The sequence below is a fragment of the Leguminivora glycinivorella genome, chromosome 17 (assembly GCF_023078275.1).
Source record: "Leguminivora glycinivorella isolate SPB_JAAS2020 chromosome 17, LegGlyc_1.1, whole genome shotgun sequence".
NCBI classification, from domain to species: Eukaryota; Metazoa; Arthropoda; class Insecta; order Lepidoptera; family Tortricidae; genus Leguminivora; species Leguminivora glycinivorella.
In genome coordinates, this window is record NC_062987.1 from 8987835 (window position 1) to 9003740 (window position 15906).

Here is a 15906-nt window from a genome sequence, read left to right on the forward strand (position 1 = left end):
ATAGACCGATTTTCATGAAACATGGCTAAAAACACTCCCGACTAACTCAGCTTTCAGACAAAAAAAAACTAAATCTAAATCGGTTCATCCGTTTGGGAGCTTCGATGCCACAGACAGACACACACACACACACAGACAGACAGACAGACAAACAGACAGACAGACACGTCAAACTTATAACACCCCGTCGTTTTTGCGTCGGAGTTAAAAAAGAGGAATTCCAAACGAGTGGCGATAAAGTAAAGTAAACCACGATCGAAGGGAGTGTTTTAAATCGACACGAGTTACGAATTGCCTTTTCCCGGTGTACCCTTGTTTCGCCGACAAACTTTTCATCGAATATCATTTCATCGACAACAAATCATATCATCGAAAGTTTAGTTCGAGTAAAATTGTTTCGAGTAATTTTGTTTCAACAACTATTTACTTGAAATTTTCTTAGTTATTATAAATACTATTCAATGAATATTGTTTCATCGCTGATTCGTTTCAAAGTACTTCAAATAGCAGAACTACAAAACATCGCAATTCATTTATTCGACGTATTATTACAATACTTTCTCATTTGTCGTACTACACGTTAATAGATGTTTCTATTCTAGGAAACTTCAAATTGTCGATTTTATCGTGGCACATCACATATTTACGTCCATAATTAAACTATGACCACACACAAAAACACTTAGGTTATAACTGTGACCACACACAAAAACGTCCGGCTTACAGAGTAGGTTTAGGTTAGGTTAGAACTGTGATCACACAGAAACAAACGGCTTACCGAGTAGGTTTAGGTTAGGTTAGAACTGCGACCTACACTACAACCAATGGCTTTTAAATTAGGTTTAGGTTAGGTTAGAACTGTGACCACACACAAAAACGACCAGCTTACAGAGTAGGTTTAGGTTAGGTTAGAACTGCGACCTACACTACAACCAATGGCTTTTAAATTAGGTTAGGTTAGAACTGTGACCACACACAAAAACGACCAGCTTACCGAGTAGGTTTGCGTTAGGTTAGAACTGTGACCAAACAAACAGTTTACAAATTGTACAATTTTAGAAAGAAACATAATTGAAATAATATTATGCGTAATGAAATGAATTGTATTTAATGTAAAACAAAATGAAATGAAAAAACACGAAATGAAATACCACGATATAAAGTATACTCGGAATAAGTTATCTACGAAATAAAAGTCTACGGTTTGATTTTACTTGTGTCGATTGTTCTATGATATGAACTGTCGATGAAATGAAATTATTTGAAATAATATTCGAACAAGTGTCTGTCGGCGATTCAAGGGTAAACCCCTTTTCCCACGTGTGTGGTACGACGTTTTTCAGCACAGAGTGCCTCCAAAGTTTCGATCTGACAAGAAATGAACCACTTCTCGCACCAGTGCGTAAGAACAGCACCATCTGTACTGAAAAAGCGGTATTGTAGAAATAGGATCTTTCAGAATGTTTTTACTTTGAACTTTACTCACGTTTTCATTACATAAGTCGAAAAAACGCTCGACATGTTTCGATTCATTTTCGAGTATCCTTTTTAAAGACTCTTTATTTACACTCTTTGAAAAAGATCCTCGAAAATGGATCGATTTGTTAGACCTGTACCCCAAAAGCATAAAATTGTTGTAGTAATTCACCGAATCGCATTTCACCTTGAATGAAAAAGATATCACTAGATTTTTTTACTTGACGCACTTTTTCGTGTAGCTTTTGACATTAGTAGAATTAAATTGTAGTATTACATTTTTTGTATAGTATGTTACCGTAGACGCATTTCGCCGTGATCGACTTTTTCGCGTAGCTTTTGACATTAGTGCCTATAATTAAATTGTAGAATTAAATTTTTTGTGTAGTATGTTACCGTAGACGCATTTCGCCGCGATCGATGTTTGTTTGGGACTCTAATTAAATTGATACGTTAATTTACGTTTAATACGTTTCCTGTTGTGTTTTAGTTTAAGTAGTAACAAAGCAGATTTGTATTAGTTTAGGAAGATAATTAGGTTTCTTTTAAGGAGTAATAAAGCAGATTTGTGTCTTAGATCATTTGTTTTGCTTTCTTTAACGCCAAGTATCCGAAATTAAGAATTACACCCAAGTCTACAGAATCATCAATCTACTCAATCTTCATACTGTTGCGTTGAATCACGTCGCCAATACAATACACGATCGAGGTGAAATGCGACTAAAGTAATTAACGATTGAGTCATAACGCGAAAGTTAAATGCACGGTCGAGGTGAAATGCGACTAAAACTAATAACGACTAAAATAATAAACGATTGAGTCACAACGCGATATTTAAATGCACGATCGAGGTGAAATGCGACTAAAACTTACAGCCACTTGAAAAAAAAACTATTAAGACACAATGCGAAAATTAAATATGAGATCGAGGTGAAATGCGATTCGGTGAATTACTACAACAATTTTATGCTTTTGGGGTACAGGTCTAACAAATCAATGGATCGAAACATGTCCGATCTTTTTTTTGACTTATGTAATTAAAACTGAGTAACACATTTAAATTATTTTAAATTAAGTTTGTGATATCGGTACAAATTATAAATCTTATTTATTGCAGACTAATGCTAATCGACATTCCCAATAAAATGTATCAGAATACAACTATCCAACTGTCATATTTACTACAAAATTTATAGTTGTTATTGAACGTTAGACACTTAGTAGGTTTACGCTAGGCAATTAATACAAGTTGAGCACTAACAGCTTAATAGAACATAACTTAAGTACTTGTTTAGTTGTAGTTACCAATAGGCGTGAGACAGGGTTATAATATAATAAATAACTATCCCTGTTGGTTTATGGCAATAGCCTCAGTTTGAAACCCGCTGCCATTTTTACAACATACTTGAAAATCTAACTGACGGACTACTTAATTAATAGTGATGGTGTTTTTTTTACGCACTAGTGCGAGAAGTGGTTCATTTTATGGCAGGTCGAAACTTCGGAGGCTCATCTGTACTGAAAAACGTCGTACGATACACGTGCGAAAAGGAAATTCGTAACTCGTGTCGATTTAAAACACTCTCTTTGGTCGTGTTTTAATTGATCGCCACTCGTTTCGAACTTCCTTTTTTACGCACTTGTATCGTAATGTACTATTTTAGTCGTCTCGACTATTCTTCCTATCTAAAACAAGCTGCTCATGGACATAACTAAAAAAAAAAAAAACCTCTATGCAAATCATCCTTAACAATCTCAGATCATCATCAATTCACCACGCTGCGACAAAATGACTATAACGGACGCAAAATGCAAAATAAGGAAATACTGTTCCATAACGTCGTTATTTGCGATAGTTGGCTGTAATACATAGTATTACGGCAAAGTTTTCAATTATCTACCGGTTGGTAATATTTATAAATTTCATAGCTAGCGCCGCGGACAAACTAGGCGACCGCGTCTGGCCCCGGGCGCTAATTCCTGGCTAGATCGTCACCTACGCGACGAGAATTTTAAACTGGAAAATTGCACGGACATTTATTTTATTTTCTATAATTATATTTCTTTTAAGGTAAAAATCGGTATGGTTAATAAATAAATTATGTATACCATTTGCATTTTTAAGTCATATTTATGGCCGGAATTTAAGAAGTATATTTAATTTTTTTTTGTTAGTTTTATAGTTTATTTACACGATGATATTATAGTGAAAAAAATCATTTAAATAAGTTTTTATCATGTGATGCTTATTCTCCTGCTAATAGGCGAGACGACTAAAAAAACGAATTAGTCCGTCAGTTAGATTATTAAAGAATTTTAGACACGTATTTTTTCTTTTTTCTCGTAAACTAAAAATGACGATGGTACAGTGCGTTGAAGTTTCGCGTGACGTCACGCCTAGGTACAATTTTTACTTAGAAGTGACGTCACAAGCCCCCGCTCCAGAACTTTGATGCTCTATATTTTTGTATTTTTTTGATAATTAGAAAAAGCGAAAAATATGTGTTCAGTATTTTTGGACGATCTAACTGACGGACTAAACAGAATGCCATTTTCTTTATGTAGTCGTTATCCCTATTCCATAGAACAGTTGTACCTAAGTCAATGGAAATGTCCTGTCCACATTGTCAATTTATAAATGTAAAAACTAGCTTTTACCCGCGGCTTCGCTCGCGTTAAATTCGAAAATTGCGGAATGCTCCATACAAACTTCCACCCCCCATTTTAGCGAAATGGGGGGTTAGAAAGAGCCAAAAAGTAGCCTGATGTCACTCTCAATCCCTTCAACTATCTCTACTTAAGAAATCACGTCAATTCGTTGCTCCGTTTTGCCGTGAAAGACGGACAAACCAACACACACACTTTCCTATTTTGATATTAGTATGGATATAAGGTAAAGGTACCTTAAGTATGCAAAGCCATCCGTGTAGACATGCCAATTTATAAAACGATCGGTCAAGTCCAATTTTATGGGTAAGTGCGATCAACAGGTTAGATCCCGTGCGGTCACTCTTTGGATGAATGCCAAACGAATAACTTACGAATAAAGTACCTTTTCATTTTATTTATAGAGCAATGTATGCTAAACATGTACAAAGCTCCTGATCGGGCATTCTTCGGGCAACTTAGTTTCTATGTCAAATTTACTGCGGGAAATTTAAAAGAGATGTTTTATTTACATCTCAGATTTTTATTTTTCAGAAATCTCTTCAAGTATATCAGTTTAGCCGCTAAAATGTAAAAAAAGTACGTATCGAAAACTAACTTTCATATCTAATTCTTCTTTGATACAGGTACTTATTTAATAGTCCAAGACAGTGTTGAGAAATCTTATAAACCGTTTTATTTATGCATGTACAAAAATACATAATTGATTTAAATATTAAAAAAAACCTTCTTAAAAACCTTATTAAAAATAATCTTCGGGGTTGAAATTCCTTTCGTCAAAACTACTTGACGACTATGACCTATGACGTATTATTACTAAAGTAAGTGCTGCATGTAATAGCGCTCTACGTAGGTAGTCTAGCATTCAATTGAAACGCCATAGACCCCTCAGAGACACAGGCTAGCGGCCCATTAAGTACTGCTAAGGTGAATTAAAGTGACATATCTCAGTAACGGCACGAGGTTTTTGTCCGGTGTACATCACTGCCGGACAGTTACCTAACAGGATGTTGACATCTTTTTCTGTCAACCCGGAGCCGGTACCAACTTTGTCGATGTTTAATGAACGATGCCAATGAATTTCGGTAGCTATTTTTAGGTGCAGCAACCAAGTTTTGTTTAAATATGTCCATCTTTCCACAAATTTTGTTGATGCTAATTGAATCTCGTTTATTAGCCACAAATAAGTGGTAAATTCATTCATGCATTTTTAAATTAACTGCAATTACGATTTTTATAAACTAGCGCTCACACAATTTACACATGCTCCCGATTCTGACTAGAACACAATTTTAAGACGACGATTTGAACGGTATGTTTCTCCTGCCCTGACCGACAACCACAGGCGTCTCAACGTCTGTATGGTCCAAAGGATCTTTGCGTTAAGTATTAGAATGCGTCTGTTCAAATTAACTCATTTTTCCTACCAAATATTGAAGCGAATTTTAACACGTCAACTTCCTCAACATTCAAATAACCTACGTAAGTAATTGTAGTAATTGAGTCTTTTGACCTAGCAATCCTGTGCCTTTTATTAAACATAGGTTTAGTTTTCTTTCAACCCTTTAATTTCCAAGAGTGGCCTTGAAACTTGAGCAGTTTCCTGTGCACTGCCTATGCCGTTTCGGAATACAGGCGTCCAGGCGTGAGTTTATGTATGTATTAAAATTTTAGCATTTAAGCTAAAACTTTGATAGCCTATTTAGTCTATAGTTGTCTTCAACGAGTATGCGACTTTGCATCGGAGAAGCGCTAAACGTTATCGTTAAAATATTCCGAGCGGCGTCTCTGGCCTGGCATCTTGCGAGCTAAACTTATTGAGCAGAAACTTTTGCTATGCGAGTCACTTTTCGCGAACTTAGAATTCGGTTCCAAACATAGATGACCATAGATCAAGCAAACGTATCTACTTAGCGTGTCAAATGAACTCAGTGAAATCCACTGAGTTGTCCGTCTTTACTCGCAGCTTGCAGCTTTCGGGCGTCAATTTTTGTAAGTTGAAGTCAACCAAAACATAAAAAATGCCTCGTTACGTGATATTCAATTGCAACAACACAAAAATTATGAACAATCAAGAGCCTGAGACATATTTAAAATTACAGGCAAGAATCAACTTCAGTACAAAATTTGACACGCTCGGCCCCTATACAAATATATGAATTTGTTTCTTCTATCTAAATTAAGTTCTGTGGTTCCAAACAAGTATGCGTATACTTATAAGCTATCTATAAAGAAGAGGCTTAAAAAAATCTCCGAAGATAGTGAAGCAAACTACGCTTGATAAGTATTTCCTTAAGTGAAAAATCGAATCAGAAAAGAGGAAATTCGTAGGAGACGACATTGGTTCCAAAAGTGAAATCTTTAAGGGTTTCAAGGCACGAAGGTTAAACAAACTTTGCCACCGTTGTGTTTACTACAAAAATTTTCACCACACCAACACGAACAAAATACGGACTATAAACGCATATGCACGCTGAGCAGTAGGCACGGCTCGTCTCCCGGCTCGCGGCAACACTCCAACACGTCAAGACACGTGCTCTGAGGAGTGACAGGGACGGCTATAGGCTACTCGTGTCGTGTACCTACCTCCGTGCGCCGGGTGCACGCTGAGCAGTAGGCACGGCTCGTCTCCCGGCTCGCGGCAACACTCCAACACGTCAAGACACGTGCTCTGAGGAGTGACAGGGACGGCTATAGGCTACTCGTGTCGTGTACCTACCTCCGTGCGCCGGGTGCACGCTGAGCAGTAGGCACGGCTCGTCTCCCGGCTCGAGGCAACACTCCAACACGTCAAGACACGTGGTCTGAGGAGTGACAGGGACGGCTATAGGCTACTCGTGTCGTGTACCTACCTCCGTGCGCCGGGTGCACGCTGAGCAGTAGGCACGGCTCGTCTCCCGGCTCGAGGCAACACTCCAACACGTCAAGACACGTGGTCTGAGGAGTGACAGGGACGGCTATAGGCTACTCGTGTCGTGTACCTACCTCCGTGCGCCGGGTGCACGCTGAGCAGTAGGCACGGCTCGTCTCCCGGCTCGTGGCAACACTCCAACACGTCAAGACACGTGGTCTGAGGAGTGACGGCGGGGACCGCTGTAGGCTACCTACTCGTGTCGTGTACCTACCTCCGTGCGCTGGGTGCACGTTGAGCAGTAGGCACGGCTCGTCTCCCGGCTCGCGGCAACACTCCAACACGTCAAGACACGTGGTCTGAGGAGTGACGGCGGGGACCGCTGTAGGCTACCTACTCGTGTCGTGTTCCTACCTCCGTGCGCCGGGTGCACGCTGAGCAGTAGGCACGGCTCGTCTCCCGGCTCGCGGCAACACTCCAACACGTCAAGACACGTGGTCTGAGGAGTGACGGCGGGGACCGCTGTAGGCTACTCGTGTCGTGTTCCTACCTCCGTGCGCCGGGTGCACGCTGAGCAGTAGGCACGGCTCGTCTCCCGGCTCGCGGCAACACTCCAACACGTCAAGACACGTGGTCTGAGGAGTGACGGCGGGGACCGCTGTAGGCTACCTACTCGTGTCGTGTTCCTACCTCCGTGCGCCGGGTGCACGCTGAGCAGTAGGCACGGCTCGTCTCCCGGCTCGCGGCAACACTCCAACACGTCAAGACACGTGGTCTGAGGAGTGACGGGGACCGCTGTCGGTGCCCAGCCGGCGCCGCTCTCGCACCACACTCGGACTATCATCTGTAACAAAGCGTAACTATTATATTTTATACAATACTAGCTTTTGCCCGCGTTTTCGCTCGCGATAAATTAGAAAATTGCGAAATGCTTCATACAAACTTCCACCCCCCAGTTTATGGAAGCGGGGGGTTAGAAAGAGACAAAAAGTAGCCAGTGTCACTCTCCATCCCTTCAACTATTTCCACTTAAAAAATCACGACTATCCGTCGCTCCGTTTTGCCGTGAAAGCCTTATCACAATTTCAATAAAAAAATGTAAAAAGATAAAACAATTTTATTAACTATGGTAAAAAGATCCAGCTCAAGAAAAGGGTTTTTCTACAACTAGCGCTACGTCTGAGTGAAATTGCATAGTTATTGAGCAAGTATGATTAAAATAATCTTAACGACACTCTCCTTCTTGTAAGCTATGTAGGTAAATATCCCACATGGTGGTCAGCTTTGTATGTTTCGTTTCGACTTCGCTCTATCCTTGACGTCGATTTATGTTAACGAAACTGTAGGTACCTACTATAACCAGCCCATTTGAATAGAATAAGCTTACCGTGCCAAATATAGCTTGGATTAAGAAACAATTATTCCTTAGCAAACAGCTGTATAATTGCCTAAGTCCACGTCTTAGTATTGGGAAAACAATTATTCGGATTTCGGATAGTTCTTGATAACAGGCCACGTAGCCGAATGGCATTTCTGCGATGCGAAACGCCACCGAAACACCGCAGAAATGTAGTCTGGCTTTGTCGCGCCAATACGCAAGAGCGATAGAGATAGATAGATACGAAAGAGAATATTATCGTGAGCGTTTCGTGAGCATTTGTGCATTCGGCTACACACACACAGATCCCGGAAATATTTGGCACGGCACGGCAAGCAATGTTATTCGTAAGTTAACACTTTCGCTACCAAGAACCCGACTGTCGGGCACACCGCTCGTAGAAGCGTAGCCGATTACATGGGTTTCCCCGTATGTAGCGAAAATGTCGTAGCGCCGCGTAGAGCCCGGTTTCGAAAGTGTTAAATCATTTGTACTGTAGCGACATGAAAGACAAGATTTCAAAAGTAAAGCTTTCCCCTTACTTATGTTGTCGAGCGGACATGGTCACATACCAATTAATGAGCCCACTTTGTGAGGACTGGTCCATATAAAAATAAATAATAAAATTATAATTATGAAAGTCTCAAGAAAAACAATAGTCTCGGTTAAAATACATTTCTCAAGATTAAACCATGGTAGGAGAATGCGCTTATCCAACTCATTAAAAACTATAAACTTATACCGTTGGCCATTACGTTAACATTGTTATCGTTATTTCCTCAAAAGGTTGCAGAATAAAGAATCTAGTTTCAAACAAACAAAGAAAAATGCGCCAACTCGTTACCGCGACACAACAAAACTGCAGATTGCAGTTTCGGTTGGAGATTGCATCGAAACATTTTATTGTTTTCTTTGGCAGAACGGTAGTCGTAATTAGGATTTTCCAACTAAAGGTAAAACCAGAAACTTTAGATTCATCTATTGTCCATTGAAATTTTCAGTTCTTTCATATGTGGTCCATTAGGTACTGTAAGTGACCGGCCACACCAGAGCGTCGCGTGTCTCGGGGCGCGCAACGGGCGTCCGCGCCACGCCGCTTCAGTGTAATTCAAAAAACGCCTCCTCAGTACATTTTGTATAGGAAAGACGTAAGACGCGCCCCAGGTGGCGTGGCGGCGGCGGGGCGCGCGCCGCGCCGCTTGGCGGCGCGCCTTACGTCCTTCCTATACAAAATGTACTGAGGAGACGCTTTTTGAATTACACTCAGGTGGCGTGGCGCGGACGCCCTTTGCGCGCCCCGAGACACGCGACGCATAAGTGGAAACGCTGCCTAAGAGGTTTCATATACGGAATGAAACCTTTTACAGCATTTTGATGTTCGGTGACTAGCAGTCCACGATTTGAATTTGGAATAATAGATAAACGTCAAGGAGAACGAACACTTGACGGGGCATTCAATTAGAAGCAGCGATTGGGAGTGGTTGCTTGTTATTTAACTCCCGTAAAAATAAAAAGATATTGAGTTAAAGTGTGGTTTAAATGAATGGATGCCCTTCACCAATAGGCCGTCTCTCTTACAGTACTTTATAATTTGTATAAACTATTTAGCTACCTATTAGTTAGTTGAACGATACTTTCATCGACCGTTGAAAGTATCATACAAAGCATATAAAGTTATATGTAGGTATACCTAGTTTACCGGAATTTAGAAATTGCATCGAATTATTTTATTGTTTTCTTTGGCAGTAGGATTTTTCAACTAAAGGTAAAAACAGAGGCTCTGTAGATTCATTCATCCATTGTCCGTCGTTTTTCTAAGTTCTTTCATAAATGTTCATTAGTTTTACGAAAAACCTTTGAGGCAGTTGAACAATGCTTTACATTTCCATTCAAAACTGATAAAGTTATGAATATAGTCTATAGGAAAATAACCTAACCACAATATCAAAATATTGAAAAAACCTGACATAGTGGACCGATTTTCATGAAACATGGCTAAGAACACTCTCAAATAATTCAGCTTTCAAACAAAAAAAAACTAAGCCACAGACAAACAAACAGACACATCAAACTTATAACACCCCGTCGTTTTTGCGTCGGAGATTAAAAATAGGTATAGAATAATAAAAAAAAAAATGCGGTCTCCAAATCTATACCTACTCGTACATTTTATAATCATCAAGTCCTACTGGGGCTCACGATCAATCAGCAACAATGTTCGCCACAAACATAAATCCTTCGGGACCTCAATAACAACAGACCTTTGGAAGACATTGTATCGATTGTCCATTCTTACTTAGGTACTATAAATTGAGCTTAAGATCCGTAAGAGGTATACTTGATTGGAGATCATATGTTCTCTGGTTATCTTAAGGCTCAAAGCGTTCTGAATCTCCAGACGCCTCGGACACCATTATCATAGCTTAACGAGCTCAAATGAGGTGTATGCTTTAGCAAACCAGTATAACAGCAATTTCTGGCCAACTTACCAGTCGTTAGAAAAACAAACGCAAATGTTACTGTAGCACTATTAGCACTAACATGGAAGAATGATAGAAACACAAAGCGTTTCGTATCGCCTTGGCTAGGCCAGCTGATTTCGCATTTGTTTTAGGTTCTGAGTAACATTGGTGACATTGATGTAATGAAGAGTTTAACCTCGAATTCCAATGATTCGCGACTCGATGCCGACATCTCCCACAATTTGAATTTTCCATCCCAAATTGTTATTGCACGAGCCAGTAATCCCGAACACCTACAATTTTCTGCCAAATTATGATTCATGAACGACGGTTTACTTAGCTAATGTGTTTAAAGGCCCGGGGGATCTTGAGAAAATAAAAGTAATCGAAATTGGGAAGTATTTTATTTTTAGTAGGTATATAATTAGGTACTTAATCGGATATTTTTATGAACCTAGGAAGATTTTTTAAATAAAGTAAGGAATAAATACTGTTTTTTTTTAATAAACTAAGATAACTTATCTTTTGCTGCTTACACAGCAGTATTATGATTTAAGTGCGGAAAAAAGGAAGATCGTAACGAGTGGCGATAAAATGTTCAGCCCAGATAACATGTACTTAAGGCACGTACCATTTTCCACAATGTGTGCTGAAAATTACATTAAAAAACCGGCCAAGAGCGTGTCGGACCTATCAAGTTCAATACAATTTTCCTAGAAAATCTTTATAAAGTTCTACTTTTGTGATTTTTTTCATATTTTTTAAACATATGCTTCAAAAGTTAGAGGGGGGGGGCACACTTATTTTCCTTTAGGAGCGATTATTTCCGAAAATATTCAAAAAACGATTAACCCCAGCATCAGATTAAGCATCAGTTTAGACTTTTGTAACTAGATTTAAGAGCATGTAAGATGTATTATCTGTTGGTAATCCTAAATAAATAAAATTAAATTAAATTAAATTAACCCTTATTCATCTTTAAATACCTATCCAACAATATATCACACGTTGGGGTTGGAATGAAAAAAAAAATCTGACCCCACAATACGTAGGGGGGTACCCTAACAAAACATTTTTTTTTTCAATTTTTATTTTACCACTTTGTCGGCGTGATTGATATACATATTGGTACCAAATTTCAGCTTTCTAATGCTAACGGTCACTGAGATTATCCGCGGACGGACGGACGGACGGACAGACATGGCGAAACTATAAGGGTTCCTAGTTGACTACTGAACCCTAAAAAGCCTCTAAAACCATCCTTTTTTGTACAGTCGTGTCAAAAGGTTTAAAGGTTACAATACCGTGTTTTCATAGCAAATCTTTACTACTCAAGATCAGGGAAAACTGATAAAAACGCGTTCCCAAGTAACGCTAGTTCATAATTAGTCGCGGATTCCGTTGACGCCGAGACGTGATAATTTATGGGATTCTTACGTAATGAGCACCAATCACACGTTGACTGTGTACCGGTTGATTGCCGGCACCATACGGGTGCTTCAGTAGAAAAAAGGAATGCAGTAGAAAAAACTTGACGCTAAAGAGTGTGCAGTACCGCAGTTTCAATTGTGGGTTTTAGCGATCATTCTGCTCTGTGTACCTAAAACCTATATTGCGGTATCGTATCAAAAATGTTTAAATTAATATTGGCCAATCATACGATTTGGCTAGGGTAGCCACTGTAGCCAGATGGTCGGGAATTGACGGGATTCTCCGTATGTTTTGCAAGTCCTCCCGGCTCAAGAGAAAATGAAAAATTTGGCGTGAAAATACAAGCAAATAGTTGCTGAACCAAAGCTCAAAAAGTAAAAAAAAAATTTAATACAAATTAAAAGTTAAACTTACAGATTGTTGATCATTAATTATGAAATTAGTTGATAATATAGGTACCGAAATAGTACATTACGAATACGATACAAGTGCGTAAAAAAGGAAGTCCGACACGAGTGGCTATAAATGAAAACACGACCGAAGGGAGTTTTAAATCGACACGAGTTACGAATTTCCTTTTCGCACGTGTATCGTACGACGTTTTTCAGTACAGATGACGCTCCGAAGTTTCGACGTGACATATAATGAACCACTTCTCGCACTAGTGCGTAAAAAAACCACCATCTATACTATTTTAATCTCGTAAACACGTGCAGATATCGCGTTGAAAAATCTTTAATCTGATTTTATTTTACATTTCCCAGCAAAAGCCCCGAAATCCCGGAAAATGTATCCTTTGTCCCGATATTGGAGTAATTAGATCTGGCAACCCTAGATTCGGCAGTCCATATAGCTCCTGTGTAGGTATTGACCATAAAACATAGATCGGCACATGCAGGTTAGGTTTGTTATGTTACTTTAGTGAAGGGGTAACCGTCCAAAGATAGCTTTTGCTGTCGACTCAGGATTTGAGAAAATAAATTTAATTTTTGTCTATTGGAGCTTACGATCAGCTACCGACTCGTATTAATGTTACTATAACACCTACCTACGTTACTTTTTTTTCTAACTGATTGATTGACATACTATTTTATATCAGTGCATTATTAGCTATGCTATGAAAGGAAGCGCCTACAACCATTAAGAATATTTATGAAATAGGAACACATTGTAAAATATCACGAGAAAAATCATGCCCCAGTTTTACGATCAATCATAAACTACGTCTACAGACAGAGAAAGTATTTCACAAAATTGCAGTTTAATTACCACGCTATTTTCTCCCAATATCGGCATCAGCTCTTGTTAACATTGTTAACCCGGCCTGTTTTTTCACACGGCTTTCGATATGAAAAAAATATGAATATGCTAATTGGCAGAAAGTGGCCGATGAGAGAGATTTTTCGCTACAAAATGTTCACTCTCAATTGCTGCATACACATATATTCCGCTTCTATAATTCAGCTAAGTGTTCGCGTTTATTTTATGTCTGTTATTCATATGCAGTGACTTTTCAAAATGTTCTATTGTCTGTAGCTCGTGGTATTAAGGGGGTCGTTACTGCCGCCCTAATTACTAAGAATTGAATAATAGCCCTTTTAAATGACGAAGGAAACGCTCAAAGGTGGTATATGAAAAAAGGGGTTAAAAACAGTCGCGCGTGAATAGCGGCTCGCGGCTTCCGTTGCCCTTTTAACGGGTTTAACCTTTGTTTCTTTTTAAAAAATAATATAAATTCGCATAATGGCCAGCCGAGGGATCAACTGGGGAGATTAAAATAAACCTACTGAAATTACGCATGTTTACTTTAAAAGTTTTCTGTCAGTATTGAAATTCAACGCGTTAAAACCGTTTCTATTTGCGTTTATTTTCAGATAGGTACTGAATATTTTAGAGTTAAAAGGGAGGCTGAATAACGATATCGCTTTAATCCTGTTTTTCCACTCATCAGGGCCGCACAAATGCTAATAGGCCGCGGGTATCATAAAACGCGCACGGAGGCGGATATTCACGAGCGATGTCCCTAGATTTACGCATCCTAGTCTATGGCGATCCGGCAAGATAAGGGAATACCACGACAATACACTACTGGAAGTACAGATTACATCATACTTGACTGCCTGACCTTCTCGGACCTGCAAGATAGTTGACAAGGATAGCCAATGTACAATAATGCCTTTCCAAAACAACACAAACTTTTATATGACACAATGTTACTAACTGAATTATGTATTCCATGCTTGGAGGTCAAGATCATACAGTAACCAGTCGCGTAATGTCCATTTGGTAGCACTTCAAAGGCAGTTATGAGTTTTATGACTGGTCGCGTGCCTAAACTGGATGATAAGAATCTAAACTGGCATTAACTTTGCAAAACTGCTGCGTCTTTTTTTTATGCTGGCTGTCTAATTAGACCTCATCTTAGCTGGTGGCGCGAAAAGGGCATACCTAGGTTTCTCAGTAGGACGGAGGCCAAGTGGACGACCTAGATAGATATCGTTGGGGTGATGCCGTTGAATCGGATCGAGGATCAAGATAATTGGCGTACGTACACTCGTGTTGGAGGCCAAGACTCATTTTGGGTCGCTGCGCCAATAAGTAAGTAGTAAATAAAGTGGTGAGTTAATTTTGTCTTGTTTTATAATATTACCCCTACAGTTAAAAAATAAATCGCTCATTAGCCATAAGAGCGATACCATAGTTAAAAATTAAAATTTTGAAAAACCCCTGACCGCGACATAGTAGACCGATTTTCATGAAACATGGCTAAGAACACTCCCGACTAACTCAGCTTTCAGACAAAAAAAACTAAATCTAAATCGGTTCATCCGTTCGGGAGCTACGATGTCACAGACACACAGACAAACAGACAGACAGACAGACACGTCAAACTTATAACACCCCGTCGTTTTTGCGTCAAGGGTTAAAAATGGATCTGCACCATGATCACGGAAAACACCCGTTCCGTGATCATGAATATCATGATGCATGTAACTGCGTCAGAATATCTATCGGGAGCTCAATAAAAATAAAAATAAACCGGCCAAGAGCGTGTCGGGCCACGCTCAGTGTAGGGTTCCGTAGTTTTTCGTATTTTTCTCAAAAACTATTGAACCTGTCAAGTTCAAAATAATTTTCCTAGAAAGTCTTTATAAAGTTCCACTTTTGTGATTTTTTTTCATATTTTTTAAACATATGGTTCAAAAGTTAGAGGGGGGGGGGACGCACTTTTTTTTTCCTTTAGGAGCGATTATTTCCGAAAAAATTAATATTATCAAAAAACGATCTTAGTAAACCTGAATTCATTTTTAAATACCTATCCAACAATATATCACACGTTGGGGTTGGAATGAAAAAAAAAATCAGCCCCCACTTTACATGTAGGGGGGGGGGGGTACCCTAATAAAACATATTTTCCATTTTTTATTTTTGCACTTTGTTGGCGTGATTGATGTACATATTGGTACCAAATTTCAGCTTTCTAGTGCTTACGGTTACTGATATTATCCGCGGACGGACGGACGGACAAACAGACATGGCTAAACTATAAGGGTTCCTAGTTGACTACGGAACCCTAAAAAGTAATCACGGTCTATAGTCTAATAAAATTATGTGCTTAATTTTTGTGTCATGATCTTATA

The 15906-nt window shown here is 39.3% G+C and overlaps 1 protein-coding gene across 2 annotated transcripts in view; it reads right to left on the reverse strand.

Moving 5' to 3' along the window:
- The window catches only part of LOC125235409 (apoptosis-stimulating of p53 protein 2), a 629684-nt gene that overhangs the window by 533944 nt on the left and 79834 nt on the right, over window positions 1-15906 (reverse strand). Inside the window, exon 1 of one of the 2 annotated variants that reach the window (XM_048141966.1) lies at window positions 6730-6815. The exons of the other annotated variant lie outside the window; for it this stretch is intronic. The gene's annotated coding sequence lies outside the window, so the exon portion shown is untranslated. Of the gene's footprint in view, window positions 1-6729; window positions 6816-15906 lie in introns of those variants that run through there. 2 annotated transcript variants of the gene reach the window in all.